Here is a 17,500-nt window from a genome sequence, read left to right on the forward strand (position 1 = left end):
TTCACAGAACACGGTTCTGTTGAGTTACAGAACAATGATATCAAGTCTATGTAGTAGAAATGCAAATAGTGATGATAACAGTGTAGCAGTAGTAGTGGCATTAACATAATTTTTTTCAACTTACAGAGAACAGTTAAATTATACGTATGATCTGCATACAACATAAGGATGACAAATAATGATTGGAAAGTAGTATGGGTGATACAACTGAACATCAAGTAATAAAATAATATAAGTTACATGACACAGCAAGTCATTTTCGATCCACGAAAAATATTCTATGAATCAAAGGCTAGTGCAATCAAGTAACAGATCATGACTTAATCAGGCGACAACGACCTTGAAAAATAGAAAAATATGAAAAGGTAAAATGTGCAGACTTCATTTGTTCAATGACTCGTACCAAGACACCTCCACTGTAGCTCGATAAAGACCAGGCCTGGGTTGCTCGAAGCATGGGTAGTGCTAACCAGTGTTAAATCACCATGGAAACCTATAGGTTTTGATACTTCTTAACCAACAGTAAGCGCTGACCAGGCTTCGAGCAACCTGCCCCAGGTATAATGTAGCCAAAATGGTCAATACCTGGTAGAAAATCCTACAGTGTATGACCCAGACCACTGAACAGTCACTCAAATCCTTGACTACAGTAAATGGCTTTTATAAGGAAGAGTGCAGGAGCATGACAAGGCCTTACATAAAACGTGTGTTACACTGTTTTCTAACTTCCATGCAGTGAACATGCATGTAGTACATGTACATGTAGCTCTGAATGCAAGTATAATGCGAATTCCAATTCTCAGACTGATGTTAATTCAGTATTACATGCGTAATATTACATTTTATTACATCTCTCAGATAGTACGCGCGCTGTAATTGGCTAAATTAGCAGGCCGTATTCTACAGTACGGCCCACTGTACAGCCCGCTAAATTTAAAATTTCGACAGAACATCATCTAGCTAGTTTTTCATGTCATTTCTGTTGCATAAACTTGTACTGAAAACTGTTTGAATCTTGCAAGCAACTATTTCAAACTTAACAGCCAAGAAGATTTAGTTTTTGGGATTTTGGCACGGCATTCTTTGTGGCAGTTGAACTTTCCGCTTCACTTTGACTAGTTTCCTTGCCCGCGCGCCGGTTAACCTCAGAGATATAATAAATATCTTACTAACCTCGTTTTCTCGGTCCATACTGTAAGTTACGGATCCTCGTTTTTTCCCGTTGCTTTATGGCCCAAGCGATAAATCAACGGGAAAAAACGAGGTCCGTAACTTACAGTACGGACCTCGAACTCGGTTAGTAAGAGGTACATGTATGGCTCCCAGTTGAGAAGAGAACTAAATTCAAGATCCCTTTTAAACTTACAAGGCCCTGCATGCCAGTCAGCAAACTATTTGATGCCTTTAATTGATGAGTACCATCTGTCAAGAATTTTAAGATCATCGTCATGCTTACTATTCCATCCTCAAAAGATTAGAAGTGACAGTTACATATATGGTGGCAGAGCCTTTTTGTTCGCAGCACCAAAACTATGGAACTCTTTGCCTGCATGAGAACGTTTAAAAAATGAGGACTTCACACTGTGTTAAAACTGAACTTAAAACATATCTTTTTTGAGTCTTTTTTATGTTTGTAATTTGTTAATTTGGTTTTGATTCTAAAGATAGGGAGTTTATTTAGTGATAAAATGGTTGTAAGGCTCACTGAATAGACCATTTTACAGTTGTGGCTAAGTTACCAGGCCTAACAATGGAAGTGAGGCTGCCGGTGACCCTGTTTTGATACAAACCTTCATGCTTTTGTAATGTTAATATGGACTAATTAGCGTTACAACAACACAATTTACATGATAAAGGCAGTGAGGTCTGTATCAATGCAAGGTCACCGGCAGCCTCGCAGCCGTTCATAGGCTTGGTCGCTGAGCAAACAACTGTAAAATGGCCTATTGAGGAAATGAGCCATAAAAGAACGTTTGTATTACTATTACTATTAATGGCTTAATTATTAATTTTAAGATATGTTCAAATGGTTTAGCAGACATTCCAATCCCTTTTGAAGAAAAATACTTTAGGGAGTCTTTTTAGCACTGAAGGCTGCACAACACAGGGTCTTCAATGGAGAGACTGGCGAGACATTATACAGTGTAGGGTAAAAAAGTTTACTATGTAACGTTTTATGCTAATAGATTGCCAAAAAAACATACTGATGAGAAGCCATAACTTTCCTTGTTATCAGAATTTCATGATAAATTGGGCAAATCTGATAAAAATCGGGACAGCGAGAGGCAACACATCAAATTGGAAGGGTTGGAATATCTGTTATAAAAATATGACAATAAAGTTTAGCGCATGGCAATAATGCCATTGAACCATGAGTAACTGTTTTGGCCACTGATAATAATTATATCACCCTGCGAGCAGAGCCTCCTTTTGTCTTTTTCTTTACTGAGGAGGAGAAAAGTAGGCTCTGCCCGAATCGCGTCAACTCTTTGAAGCCGCCGCAGCCCGAGCTTCTGGACCAGTCAATCTTGTTTTCTCTCGTCAAACCAGTTATTCCAGTGCGAGCGTCCATTTAGTGACGAAACCGATGGTTATAATTGAGCCCGCTGTACCATGAAAAACCAAGATAGCGGCGAGATCTGGCATATTAGGCTTGGGTTTGAGACTGTATCCTGGCAACATGCAGCGCATATTCAATAAAGATCTTACTCGATTCATGCAGAGCCTTTCTCGAGAACGCCAAAATCGAGCAAGCACAAGAAAGGCTCTGCTTGCAGGGTGTAATTATATATGTGACAAACATTTTTTCCCTTTCTGCTGAACAACAAGGGAGTTGACTGCTTAGCAATTTGCAAGAACCTTGCAAATTGACCGGACCAGACCTCCTGACCGGACCAGAGTGTTGAGGAGAGTGGGCAAGATGAAGACAGATTTTTGCAAGTCCAACCCCAAAATATGATGATGATGATGATGATGATGATTATCACTCATTATGCTTTTAGCAGTCCCTTCTGAGTCAGTCCAACCGCCCGCCCTCTTTAATCAGTCACGCAAGGAAACCGAGGGGAGAATGACATTAGAGTGACTCAGATATTGGCAGGTACAAAACACAGGTCACAGGTCATTGTTTTACCAATACAGACAGTATCCTAAACATTCATAAAAGCTAGCCTTAATAGCTTAGGCCTAAAAACTTTTGTTTAGGCCTAATTAGGCCTAAGGTTACATGTAGCTTTTATGGGTAAAAGTTAAGAATCCGATGCCACCAACGCGTCGGCCAACACGTCGGCCAACGCGTCGGCCGACACACCACCAACACACTACCGACACGTCGGCCAACACACTACCGACACGTCGGCCGACACACCACCAACGCATCGGCCGACACACTACCGACGCGTTGGCCGAAACACTACAGACATGTTGGTCTAAACACTACCAACACGTTGGTCAAAATACTTACTCTATAATTTTGTTAGTTCTTTCAGTTGGAAGGAAACAACTTCATAAGGAATGACGAAAACGTGATACGCAAATAGCCGCCATTTTTGAAATGAAACACTAGTACCTAGGTCTTCTCGATGTTTTGGCAAGGGTCGGTTACCAAAGCGGGGAGTTAATTTGCAAGTCGACCAACATGCTTATTTTTCGTTCATTATAAAGGATTGGGAAGTTTAAACTCTTTATTGATCATCATCATTATTGATAAGTCGCGCGATTTTGCTTCCCGAAATCTGCATAGCCCAGAGGAACATCAGATGCAGCCAGGAACTTAACGTGATATTACTGTAGATCCCTCGAAGAAGGATCCTGACCTTATTGAAAGCCATGTTCGACATCGCTTATTCGTACAGCGCCACATGTAAATGTAAGTGACATACCAGAGCACCCTGGAGAGGCTGGGAGACCCGAAACTTTCAGTTAAAAGGATCGAGCAGGAGTGCCGAAGGCAGCAGGGCGATCTGTTCCCGTTTGTGAAATGACTTCGCATCGCGAAGAGGCTGTTACCGATGGCGTTGGACGATGCCTTCTATTCCTAGTGGACTTTGTCAACTTAAAAAAAAAAAACGGCTCCTTTAGGAGCCACCAAGTTTGCAAAAGTCTATGTCCAATCAATTGCATTATGTTCTTCCCTTGTGCTCAAATATGTTCTCGCCCCATAATGATACTTCACAGTCCCGCTTCCTTGCCGCATAATGATACTTCAAAGTCCCGCATGTGCAATTTTTTTTCGCACCCTCTTAGAAGCCCTGTAATAATATATATAAATGCTGATAAAGACGAAGTCTCGGGTAACGCGTTTGGCATAGTGAAAACTGGGTTCTAATAACACTTTGCCAGAATGAAAACTGGGTTAGAACTAATAACACTTGTCGTAATGGGAACTGGGTTCTAATATCACTAAATACAAGATGGCATTCAAAAGTGAAAGTTTTCCGTCGAAGACATTTCTGTTCAGTTTGAAAAAGGTATGTTGAGGTCTTCAACAATTCAATACGCCACTGACGCACCACCGACGCACCACCGACGCATCTTATAGGTTATAAGATCAAACATCGGCCAACGCGTCGGTCGACTCTCGGTCAACAGTCGGTCGACAGTCGGCCGTCAGTCGGCCGATGCGTTGGCCGACGTGTGGGCCGATGCGTTGGTGGGACCATATTCTTAACTTTTACCCTTTTTTGAATATTTAAGATGCTGTCTGTATTGGTAAAACAATGACCTGTGACCTGTGTTTTGTACCTACCGGTGAAATATAGGGACTGCACAATTTTTTGTAACCAACAATGGACCGATGTCAGATTTTTTGGATGAATTAATTACTTGTTGTCAGATTGTGACGCCAAACTGTCCTCAATTTTTCCTGGGAAAAGATTAGCATGATACATGTATGGCTTTTGCGGTTTCTATGACTTTTCACTTCAAATGGCTTTCACAATGAACCCAAACAAGAACAGAAACTAATGCGGTCAAAGCTCTTCTATTGGCCAAGTATGTTAGGTTATGGCTGTGCTACCAACTTGTTTTGGCAAGATCATTAGTTATGAGGGCTTTGTCGTCTCAAAGGATACAGGGACCAAATCAAACACCATCCATAGTGGTAATCAATCCTTGTTCCAGCATCACTAAGACCAAATTCCGTCAAACGATTATCTATATAGTCTATATAGTTGCCTTTGAAAAGAAGGGGAATTTGTTTATTAAAAGGACATGGCTTCAAACAAGTATTGAGTCATCTTTGCTGCAGAACAAGCTCTGTCTTCTGAGTTCACTGTTTTAATGATAGATGAGTTGTCCTTGCTAAACAAGAATTTGTGCTTGATAGTTGTAGAAGAACATCACACCGTCAAAAACTTGCCAAAACACTCCAATATTCAATTTAACATTCATTCTGCAAATCTGGCAAAAATCTGTGGCCTCTCTCTGCTTAGGATTTCTATCTCTTTTTACTAGCTTTTTACTGCCCTTTTTTGGAGTGTTGCTCATTAAATTTAAAGTAAATACAGTATTTCTTCTGCAGTTTCCTTTCAGAATACATGTAGTTGATTGATGCTGTTACTGTAGTTATTTTGAGTGTCTATTTACATTAGCAAATAAAAGAAGCAGAACCATCTGTGATATCACTTTCACTAATTAGCTTCTAAATGCATCGGTTACAGAAGAGCGTGCAGTCCCTATATCTGGCTCTATCACCATTCTCCCCTGGGCTTGCTTGTGTCACTGACTAAAGCGGGCGGTTCAACTGACTCAGAACGGACTGCAAGCAGTCTTTTAAATTGTTCATTTATGCTTTATTGCCCTGTTCCAGTCCGTTCTGTTACATTCCTGTGTTTAGCAACCCCCAGTAACTACTACTAATCACCACTGCTATTAATGTCTGATCATTACCGTGACTTGTTTCCCTCCTTCTAGAGCATGCAAGCCCAGCACTGGTAATTATGTCTACTGCAGAAAAAACATGCATTGATGTAAAGGGTGTGGTTTCATTTGCTGTTGGATCCTTGTCAATCCTAGAAGACTTTTGTCTTTCCACTCTTGAAAAACTCTCTAAAGTGAAGAAAAGAAAATACCATTCTTCTGTATTTCCCAACTTACAGTACACGAAAGCCTGTTAAAATAAGCATCAAATTTAGGCTACCTCAGAGTGAACAATGTAATAACGCAAGATTTACAATGTATGACCAGAATAATAGGCATTAGCAACTGGGTTAATACCTTAAATTCAAAATAGATACAATGCATGTATAATATGTATCACTATTTTAATAATTATTATTTTTACGGGGTAAATCTGGCCACCCCCGTTTACAGGGAGAAACCCGGATCAAAATTGGATTGATCATGATGATGATGATGGTATTCTCAAATTTATGACAACAGCACATTACCTTCAAAATGGTCATAAAATACTGTTGTAACACAGACATAAAATATGAATTTTACCAACCCATAAATGAAACATGGAGAGAGGAGAAGGGTATGTTTGTTATTAATAGCTCGGATGTAATTTACAGGTGTACCTGCTGTTCTATCAAAGTGTTCTGTTATATACATGTACACCCTGTACATGTCTGTACCTAGACTTTCACTCAACATAACCTTCACTGGGAAAACAAAACTAACGGTTTCCCTCAGGCCATACATGTACATTACATTAAGTGTCTAATGTACAGCTGCTTATAACCAACGTTGTAACATAACAATATTTCAGGGAAAAACAGGAGACTGTACCCTGGATGCCAGAGATTTTTTCTCTCCTAGAGCGATGGAATAGCGAGTCGCGAAGCCTATATTCCGTCCCTCTGAAGAGAAAAACCTCAGGCAGCCAGGGTAAGGAGACTGTGGTTCCAATAAAAAATACTATTTACATAAAATTATAGAAATAAACATATCGTAATTAATACTGATTTGCACAACTATCAACGCCATGTGTCCTCAGCTCTGCCTAATCCCAGAAGGATTTAGATTTGACTCAAGAGTGGTTTTTCCTGTTTTTGGCTCCCCAAGTTATTCTAAAGATTAATCTATAATCTTTTGCAATGGTTTTTAACACAAGTTCCTGAGGAAAGTGGTAATGGGGCTCACCCGATCTCCTTGTCGATGGAAGTGAATGAAAGCATGTGACACAAAACCGTCGATGTTTTTTCATCGGGTCTCCTGTCTGCCCACGAACCAGAAGGGAAGGAGACTTTTTAAAAATATATTGCATGTCAACCTTATGCAAACTTTTGCGGTAGCAAGAACAAGAGTTCCTGTCCCGTCTTGGTAAACAAGGGAGCATATATTTTCAATTTTAAAAAGCACACGCCATGCCGTTTAAAAATTAAAGTCCTTTTTTTGTCACGTGTTCCGGCTCAAAATGCACTGTGGGATCGTTCATTCACCCTTTCGAGCAACCACGTTTTCGTTTTGTCATCAAATTCAAAGGTGGTGGAAACTGCTTGTGCAGGATAATATGATAGATCGAGGATTTTGGAAGAAGGGAACGGCGCTTCAAATAAACAAGGTGAGGTTTTTGTTCTACAATTTGATACTAGCTGGTACGGAATAACATCAGAATACCCGGCTATCGAAGTAGCCTTAGAAATATTTTCTCCGTCCTTACAATACTGTACTGATCGACCTAACCGCAGAAGTTCTTTTTGTCGGAAAGAAACGATTAGAAAGCAATTTGCATAAGAATAGCAAGTATTGTATTCTGACTCGTTCTTCAAAGAATACCACCGAGTGCTAACAAAGGTGGCACGGTTTTCAATCTACATAGACCGGTCCATAGAAAGTTTTGCAGATACGGCGGCCATTTCGTTTTCTATTGTTTCGAAAGACATGGGATGCTCTGGGGGCAAATTAATATGCATTTGCCCCATGGACATCCCATAATAGCTATTTAACAATAGAAATCAAACTGACCGCCGTATCTGTAGAAAGGTCTATTCAGCAGTTATGCACCTATCAATGTTTTCCCAGACCCAGGGGAAGGTGAGCATACCCACAGGCATTTGACATTTCCTTTTTTTGTGTGTGTCAATAGCCCCTATTGTGGAGCACAAATTTTTGGTCAAATCCCCCCACCTGTGGGCTTGGGCACTACTTAGACCCAGTTCAGATGCCACTCCTCTCACCTAACTGAGGAATTAAGAACGGCAAAAGAGCGGCGTCTGAATCAGTTTGGTACAGTACTTTACTAGTGTGGCGAAAATGTGAAGTTCAACAGGGTCTGCCACATTAGTTGACATTGAAGGGGCAGGTGATTTATACTGCGTTCTTCTCATGTGCCGAACCAAATACACATGATGATAATTTATTAATCTTTCTATCAGTCTCTCTGAGAACTTGTTTCTCATGCTCGTAAGTTTTATGAGGAAGAGACAATGGTGTAAAATGTGCAAAAGATTGACCATAATGAAATGCTGCTGTTTTTTGTGAAAAAAATTGTAAACAATTAAAAAACTAAACTAGTGAGCAGCACTCTGCTGTCTCTGTAAGCGTAAGTCTTCTTCAGGGAGGCTTACAGTCATACAGTAAACGCCTGTATTTAAGCCATATCTGATTGGTCTGATTGGAAAAAATGACGGCCACAAACATTAATGTTTGAGCCGATTTTGGAAAGGGAACATGTGCTGCTGTGAAATGTTAGGGCAAGGCGTGAGAAACGATGTTTTGCGGCCACGATTTTGGCCAAAACCGTGCCATCAGATTTGGATTACCATAGTTATTCAGTTATAAGGCGCACAGTTTTTTCAAGAAAAATCTGTCTTTGGGTGGCAAGTCAGTGCTAAAATTGGGGTGCGTCTTATAGCCAAGTACAGTGCAGACCAGAAATATGCGTCCTACGCAGACGCAAAACGCACGCGCGTTTTTTGCGCACACGCGTTTTTAAATGCGCGTTTCCAAACGCGCATTTGATGCGCGTTTTTTCTTTTGTTATGCAAACTCGTATCGTAGATGTGATGTTCATTGTTCCACGAAACAATAGACAGACGATAAAATGAATATTTAATTTCCGTGATCAACTTACCAGAACATTTCAATTGAAGAGCGGTGTCAACTGACCATTGTGAGTTTTCCAAACGAACCTACAAAGTTTTAAATTCTTTCGACATTCACTGAATGAAAAATAATAAAACTCTGTTGTCATCCTGCAGCTGACCACTGATAGTTAAGTTATTTTGACCTTTGTGTTGCCGAAACTGCAGTTTGGATCGTTGTCACAGAAAATGCCAGACAACGGAGAAAATAACTACGTAGACGTAGCTTCTGACTTTTCCGCCAATTCTTCGCAATAAAAGTGCTTTGCCGAAAATTTGTCGAGCTTAAGAATTTCGGGAAAAAAAGAAAACAGCGCTACTGAGGAGTTTTTGTAACATCCCAAGTTTTTCGCGAACGTCAAATACTGAGAATGGCGCCACAGAAGTCGTCATAAGATAACTGCTTTGAGGCTCCGACAAGTAAACATTTGGTTCCAGGCTCTCAAACAAATGAAGACGACATTAGGGTCGTTTATACGAGAGAAAATAAGCAGTGGCTTACTCTAGCCGCGGCATACATAATACGCGAAAGGGACTATTTATACGAGTATAAACTCCCAGGCCAGGATAAGCCGCGGCTTGAGAAAGCCGTAAACGTAGATTTTGTACCATTTACACCGGGTGTTCGCGTCCTATGTAAGCCGCGACCAAAGTAGGCCGCGGCTTATTTCCCTTTTTTGTCACACAGGGTTTCACTCCGTATGCTTCCAGCTAACCCCGCGTTAATTCTCCTCCGTAAAGCTTAACTAAAGAAAGAAATTGGTGCAAAAGAAATCTTAAAGGGGAGATTTTTCAACTCCGAGCGCATTCCAGTGAATCTTGCTGAAGTAATACAGCTTCAATTCGCAAAAGGACACAATGCCGAGACGCCTTTTGAATGTCACGCACGCAGTACAAAAATTATTTTGAAATATACGAGAAAGTACCGGTATTACAGATGGCGTAAGTACGTTTTGTTTGCGAATGAATATACTCCTTATTTCGTTGATTTTACTGCATTTCACTGCGCCGTTCATCCGAGTCTTGCTCTTAGCGATATTTGTTATTGATCGACTAACTTTACTGACCGTCGATTTCTGTTGGCAAAACCGATGTCTTTCAAATTGAAAATAGTCCTGTTTTACGTTTTAATCACAGGAAAATATTTATTTCCCTCATTATGTCATTTGTTGATGCAGCGAGAAGTGAAAGTAATTTTCAAATGTCTGAAATTAAATATGAAGCGGAAGCGAGTGCATTGTTGACTCGAATTTCACTTGAAAGCACGCGTTACGTTATTTGAAATTTTGTCAAACACTTCACTGTTGACATAGCCATTGTCTTGCGCTGAAACTAACAATAAAACTTAAACAATGAAAAGACAATGGGCCAACTCATACATACTAATTATCTTTGATGAATGCGCGTTTTTGATGCGCGTGTTACAAACGCAGACGCGTGTGCGCAATTTTCGTATGCTCGTTTCGCACGCGTTTTTTGGGACGCATATTTCTGGTCTGCACTGTACATGTATTTTCGTGCAACAAAATCTAAGATCACAATTTGAGAAGAACTTGCAGTTTAAACAACACCAGATAAGGACACTAGTTGTCAATTAAAAAAGAGAATAGTGCATTTAGAGACCTTTAAGAACACTAAACGACTTCAAGAGAGAAGCAAACAAACGGAAATTTGCATACATGCTTTTAAGCACATGCTCAGTAACGTGATACCCACGACGACAATACAATCGTCCGAACCTTGTTTCGAATTCCAAGAATCGTGTTTGTCCCTCGCATGAAAAGTTTCTTCTCTGAACAAACAGTGTGGAGATAATACATACCTTCGTCGTTCATCCAGCCTTTCTTGTGCACTGAAATTTGCATCCTTGGTGGCGTGTTGATATTCAGCTGTTGAACACCTTTGAATAAGACTTTCGGTGGGAGTTTTTCACCATTTGCTTTCGCTTGAAGTCTGAAGTCTGAACTCTGACTATTAATTTTTTATTAAGTCGGAAGGTTCAAATAAAAGTGTATGTGTTGTATGTTTATCATTTCAGGTGTCAAGTTTTAGCTTTTCTTTTTATGTATATCATATATCATTAATTTAAATGCGTGACATTTTCACTTTGTTTACGTTAACGAAAAGAGTTCGCATGCCAATTGTGTAAGGATAATTGTTCTCAATTTGATAACTCTCAATTTTTTGGTGCATCTTTTAACCGAGTATTTTCGCGTTATTTTCAGTTTGAGAACTTAGCTTCATTAAATTGCTAAGTTTGGGGTGCATCTTGTAACCAAGTGCGCCTTATAACCGAATAACTACAGTAAATAAAGTTGTAAGACTTCCTGAAGAAATCATGTTTGCTTGAAACACGTCTGAGAATAAAGAAGTTTTACAGATACATGTACAGTTCGCAGAGAGCTGCTCACTACAGTTTACGTTGTTTAATTTTTTTTTAATTTTTCAATTTTTTTTTAAAATTCTCCAATCAGAGCTACATTTATCCTCTCCTTCACAGCCAAAATCTTGAAAGTTGAAATATGGTATCGGACCCTGGCCTTTTTCATCCTCCCTGGTGAAATAAAGATTTGGCTCAACACACAGTGCACCGTCTGAATCAGATGTCATGCCAATGTCGCTCCAAAGTCGGAGTTAACTAAATTAGGTTCGGCACATGAGTGGAGTGGCATCTGAAATACAGTGATAACGAGTATATTCCTGACAGACACCAGATTCAAAACCACATTATTTTAGAAAACTGTTTCAGGGTTGTATGATATTCCGTACTAGATTTATTTGGCAAAGGATACCTACTCAAAATTATTATAGTGTTCAGTATGGAGATGCCATGTTTGTGTCCTTCTGAGCAGCCTACATGTAGCCAAAATGGTTTTGAGTAGTAGGCAGCTGGCCCTTGCCGGGTAGAGGTGTCCGGGGCATGTTCCCCCAAAATAATTTGAAAATTCGGCTTCAAATGGTTTTATCTGACACAGGAGTTAAACTTCAAGCTTTTCTTTTTCAGCTTACAGATAACACTACTCAAGAGCTTTTTCCCTAAAAGCCAGTTATTTTCCACCAATAGCTTTATTGGGAAAAGTCCTTATGTTTTACTTTAAATGTTGAAGATACTCACAAGCACAAATACGAAATAGACACTGGAAATTTTCGTTTTCCAAAGGCGGAAGCTCTAAAAAACATTCTTGTTTCTTCAAATACAATGCGATCCTTCAACGGCTTAGTAACCTGGCGCAACACGTCGTGTTTGCGTGCAAGCATGATTGCCACTTGTGTTGCCTGAAAATGCTGATTGGTAATGATTATTTTTTATTCTTTATACAAACCTGGATGATTTAAATGCTTTTGCAAACTTTGTATTGTTTGGTTTATGAGTTTTGTTTCGTTTGCCATGTGAGAAATTATAAGTCAAGGACCAATTAAACCTTGCACATTTCGCATTGTTTTTGAAGTTATTTTCAAAGATTGACTCCTGCTTCTGTGATGTTGTGCTTATCCTCTAAAGCCCTTTATCCTTGAACAACGAAAAAGGTTAGTTTGAGGTAAATACATGTTTACATTTTCTGAGAACTTTTTCGAAATTCAAGGACAAAATGCCCGCACATACAACAACCGCTAAACCACAAAACTATTAAGCACTTGAGGCCCTTAATTTTTTGTGAATCCACAGTTCCGGAAATCGAAGAATTCAAGATTAGTATCCCATGAACATTTAGCAAAGAAATTAAGAAATTGCTTTTTTTTGCCATCAAAAATGGGGGGTTGACTTATACATGGGATCGACTTATACACGGGTAAATATGGTAACTAATAAAGTCAAAATGGTGCAAAATTTCACTGACTTCACATTGAATATGCTTAATGTTCATGCTAATTGTGGTCAGTTGTGGTACACACTCAGTTCCTTGGTTTTACTTCCGTCTTCCCATGAGAGACATTGTAAGGGAGACAATTTATTTTAATGGGGGACGACCCTGGGACGTCATTATTTACTGTTGAAAGGGATTTGCAACAATCACGTTCCCTAACGTAGACAAACAACAGGATTAGCATGTCTTGTAAGCCTTCTTATCACCTGTCGTGGAGATAATGGTGAGAAACAAAATCTGTTCACCTGGCAACGCAGTTGTTATTTGCATAGAGGTAACAGCGTAAAAATGATGAGTTTGCCAAGCAATGTAGTTTTGATTTGAGTAGAGCTGATGGTGCTAAGAATTAAGTGTGCTGACCCCCCCCCCCTCCTCCCCCAACACTGCCTGTCAGTAAAAAACGGAGGAACCAAGTGTGTACCACAATGAACCACAGTAAGTGTGAACGTTAAGTCTATTGAATTGTTTGGATTTATCGTAATATTATGCAAAGTCAGTGAAATGATTTGTACCATTAATTTTTGTCTGTTTTAGGTAAGTGTAGGTGATTAGAATTTTATTTTATATTTTATTTTAGATACTGTTGTGGCTCATTTTCTTCGGTAGCAGCACTTTTCCATGGGTGACAGGGACAGGTGAATGGTGGCGGGTGACAGGTGGCGGATAGCAGGTAATGAGGAAAAGATGAATGACGAATCTCTTCCTTACATTCTTCTCACTCCTGATTTCAATCTGCCAAGTGTACATGTCTCCTGGGGTGGGGAGAATAATAATTTATTAATCAGTTCAACCCAATCTTGCATACAGAATAGAGAATGAGCTGCTTGACATTAGGGCCGTTTATACGAGAGAAAATAAGCCGCAGCTTACTCCGGCCGCAGCTTACATAAGATGGGAAAGGAGCTATTTATACAAGTAGAAACTCCCCGGCCAGGATAAGCCGCAGCTTGAGAAAGCCATGAACGTAGATTTTGTACCATTTACACGGGGTGTTCGCGTCTTATGTAAGCTGCAGCTTATTTTCTCTCACATAAACAGCCCTATTGTGAATGACCACTCTTTTACTCAACATGTGAAGCAATCACCTAGAGATCATTATATATTAGACTTACTGTAGTTCTTACAACTAACCCTGACATGGTTACCAACTGGGAAATTCATAGTGGTATCAGTTGATCATGATGCTATCATCTTTGATATCACTTTAAAAAGATAAATTAATTAATTAATATAGATAGCCACCAAGGAGAGTGTTTATGTTCTAGAAAGGTAATTAAAATAAAAGCAGTTACTTGTACTTTGAAGAATATCTAGACACCGAGGCTCCAACCAAGGCAGTGGATGAGAATTATCATTACTGGTACATAATAATAATAATTCTTTAAAACGTCAATTACCGGTAAGACATGAAACATCACATTCACCAAAAGAACATCAGTGGAGGATGGAAGGTGCCTTTGTTAGCAAACTCTATCAAATGTTTGATTAGAGTTAGGAAAAGAGGCTATACTGTACAATAAAGCATGAAGAAACAGGCCTTCTGATAGGGTATGATGAAAAAATTATGCAAAATTTGCAGGGCAGATTATGAGATTAGAAAGGCCAATTATGTGATAAATACTTGTAATGTAAATTATGCGATTTTTTTCTGAGCAGTTTTAAGCTTGTTTTAGGTTTCAGGATAAGAAAAACACTTTTTTGCTGCCCTGAAGACATTTTGAATACAAAGGAACAGTAATTATGCATCTTGATCGATATTAGTTGGGATAAATAAAACAAAATGAGGTCTTCTGCACTATACATGTACTTCCAACACAAGTAGAGAAGGTAATTGTGTCACAATTTTAGTGATGTGTATATATCAGCCATTCAGATTGGCTAATCTGAACAAAGGGCGTGTTTGTGTTACTCCAATAGGCAACTCTTTAAGAATGACATTTGTACCAGGCCCCCAACATGCAAAATAAGGCCTTGAACTTCAAATGTTTACGAAATAAAAGGTTACAAACGGTTTTTAGCCTTTTTCCATGGTAAATCATCTTAAAAATGGCATATAGTCCTTATTGCGACATACATGTAGCATCTACAATGTGTACCATATGCATATCAGGAATATGTATTTACAATCTAAGTTGTTGAACAATGTCAATCCTAGAAAGAAAATTGTGTTGATTTGCCCCGCTCATTTTAAATTACCAGTCGCCTAACATTGCTGTAGATCTGCTGTAGCTTATGTAGGATTGCTGTGACCTCATTTGGAATATGCAAGCCCAGTATGAGATCCTGGAATAGCCTAGCATGTTAAGCAAATAGAACCTGTACAAAGGCAATCTATATTGTACATGTACGTGTAGAATTGTTACAAATTTGCTTCAAGTGTTATGATCTGGACTGGCCTCCCCTTCAGAAAAGAAGGAAAATTGCTCACCTTACGCTTACTCCATAAACTGAACTGAAACCAAACACAGAAGCTTATAGTAGTTCAATAATTATTGTAGAATTGTTAAAGAATCGAACTCATTGCCTACAGCTGTAGCATTGATGTAGATAATTTTATGGTAAAAACTCCACCTTTAAAAAAAAAAAAGAAAACAAACTAACAAAACAACAATCTGATGCCTTGCCGTCATTTTGCCACAGATGTATCCAGTTGTTAGTACACGAAAGGTACATGTAACTTGATCACTGGCGTCCGCAATGGAAAAATTGTATGGAGCAAAAATCTCTCAAAATGCTTTTTGCTGCTGGTAACTTTTTATATTTGCAGTGCAAAAAGTTGTGTTGTTTTCACGTTGCAGATTTTGTTGCGGATGGTAAATTGTTTTTATTCTTGATTGACAGTCCTAAAAACTTCCTTGTACTCTTCTTTAAAACTATGTATCAATATTTATTTACTTTTGCATCAATAGTTGTTTTGCACAAAGCAGACTAACGAAATCTGTACCTTGCTTAGTTCATATTTCTTCAATCTTTCTGGGTTTACATGTAGTAACTACATGTCGTTACTGAAGACATCGACCATGGCACTATTATGATTTTCAATACCAAAACAATATTGTGTACAATTAGATCTCCTGGAAAACAAAACACAGCTTAGTTGACAGTTATGGAATAAAGCACTGTGTCAAGTTACTGCACTACCACACATATGCAGTGTGTACCTATGTCATATTTTTGGCATTTTGTATACAGGCTGTTACAGGTGAAATTTGATTTCAGGTCAAAATAATTTTAACCTAGCTGACTTTGATAGAGTTTTTGTATGAGTGCAGCAAACAAGTGAGAGATATATACTAACAGCACTTGAAGATAAAAATTAATTTATATTTCCCTGTAGCCATGAAACATCCTCTATATCTCTCAATACATGTACATGTATGGTGATGAATACCAGGCACAAAGAAATTTCAAATAACGCTATGTACAGTTGCATTGATAATTAAGGGAACTATTATCAAACAGCACAACCAAAGAATTCTGCATCCCTCCCAGATCGCTCAAGACAACCAATGTAACTGCAGAAACAAGCAAGCCGGCCCTCTGAATATCAACTGCCTCTTAGTGATTCTCCTCTTGTTTGGTTCACAATGCAAAAGTAACCACAAGTGATGACATTGTGGGCAAAACTTACGTCGGTTGTAGAGAAGGGTCTTCCACCCAGCTCTTCCTGTCTTTCAGCAACAAAGCATACATGTAGGCCTAACAGAACTGAACTTTTCAAGTACAAATGGGAGCTGAAGAACAGTAACACTGCCTACACCATTAATTGGTCCATTCTCTGCAGACCTACCACATACAGCCACAAATCTAAAGTGTGATCTCTTCCACACTGAAAAATTCCATGTTATCAGAGTTAACAGATCGACTCCACTAAACAAAAGATCTGAACTTTTTTCCAAGTGCCACCACGAAACAAATTCTTCGTGGACAGGACCTTCGAATTCAATTATTGTCTACAAACAATAACCTCATTTCATCACCTTATAAATTTAATGTCCAATGATCCTCTGTTTAGTTCTTTTAGTTTTACATTGTAGGAGGTGATTTCTTGTTTAAATAACAAATCTGTCTTGTGAACAACAACAATTTTCAAATAAATTTTCAGATTATGTTCATTATTTTTTAACAGTTGCTTGATGATTGCTTGACGAGAAGCATGAAACTCTGTGAAGCGATCAATCTTTTTGAACAAGCAATCAACTCCTAAAACTAAAAGAATAGTAATAATTGTATACTGCTCAAGTGCAGCTATTGAGTACTTTAGTAGCTGATGAAGTCTTCAGACTACCACTTAAATAATAGTATTATATCTGCAAGGGAAAATTAAAGAGGAAAAATAGGTTAGGAAAGTGTTATTAGGATACAACTGAGTAAGGAGCTGAAGCAATGGTCAGTATGATGGACTTCTTCAAGAGAGAAAGAATAGTTGTACATGTTTTGCACCTCCATTTTATGTTTGTTTACTATTCATTTTCAAACAATATGAGCCAACCAAAATAATATTTGGGTACAGTGTATGTTGAGATGCATCCATAATAGTCTTCACTTTCAAATAGCTTAAACGATTTTAAACTGCCTGATTGTATGGTAACAGAACATCATAAT

General features: G+C 38.8%; 2 long non-coding RNA genes across 2 annotated transcripts in view; one reads left to right on the forward strand and one right to left on the reverse strand.

The window, feature by feature from the left end:
• The window catches only part of LOC137973843 (uncharacterized), a 7,351-nt gene extending 28 nt beyond the window's left edge, over positions 1-7,323 (reverse strand). Inside the window, exons 1-2 of the long non-coding RNA XR_011117330.1 lie at positions 7,087-7,323; positions 1-6,048 (exon numbers count right to left, since the gene is read on the reverse strand). The exon at positions 1-6,048 is cut by the window's left edge and continues 28 nt beyond it. This is a non-coding gene — a long non-coding RNA (uncharacterized lncRNA). The remainder of the gene's footprint in view (positions 6,049-7,086) is intronic.
• Positions 7,324-7,374: 51 nt separating this feature from the next.
• The window catches only part of LOC137973842 (uncharacterized), a 24,492-nt gene continuing 14,366 nt past the window's right edge, over positions 7,375-17,500 (forward strand). The window contains exons 1-2 of the long non-coding RNA XR_011117329.1: positions 7,375-7,507; positions 13,473-13,565. This is a non-coding gene — a long non-coding RNA (uncharacterized lncRNA). The remainder of the gene's footprint in view (positions 7,508-13,472; positions 13,566-17,500) is intronic.

This window comes from Montipora foliosa, chromosome 10 (genome assembly GCF_036669935.1).
Source record: "Montipora foliosa isolate CH-2021 chromosome 10, ASM3666993v2, whole genome shotgun sequence".
Taxonomy (NCBI): domain Eukaryota; kingdom Metazoa; phylum Cnidaria; class Anthozoa; order Scleractinia; family Acroporidae; genus Montipora; species Montipora foliosa.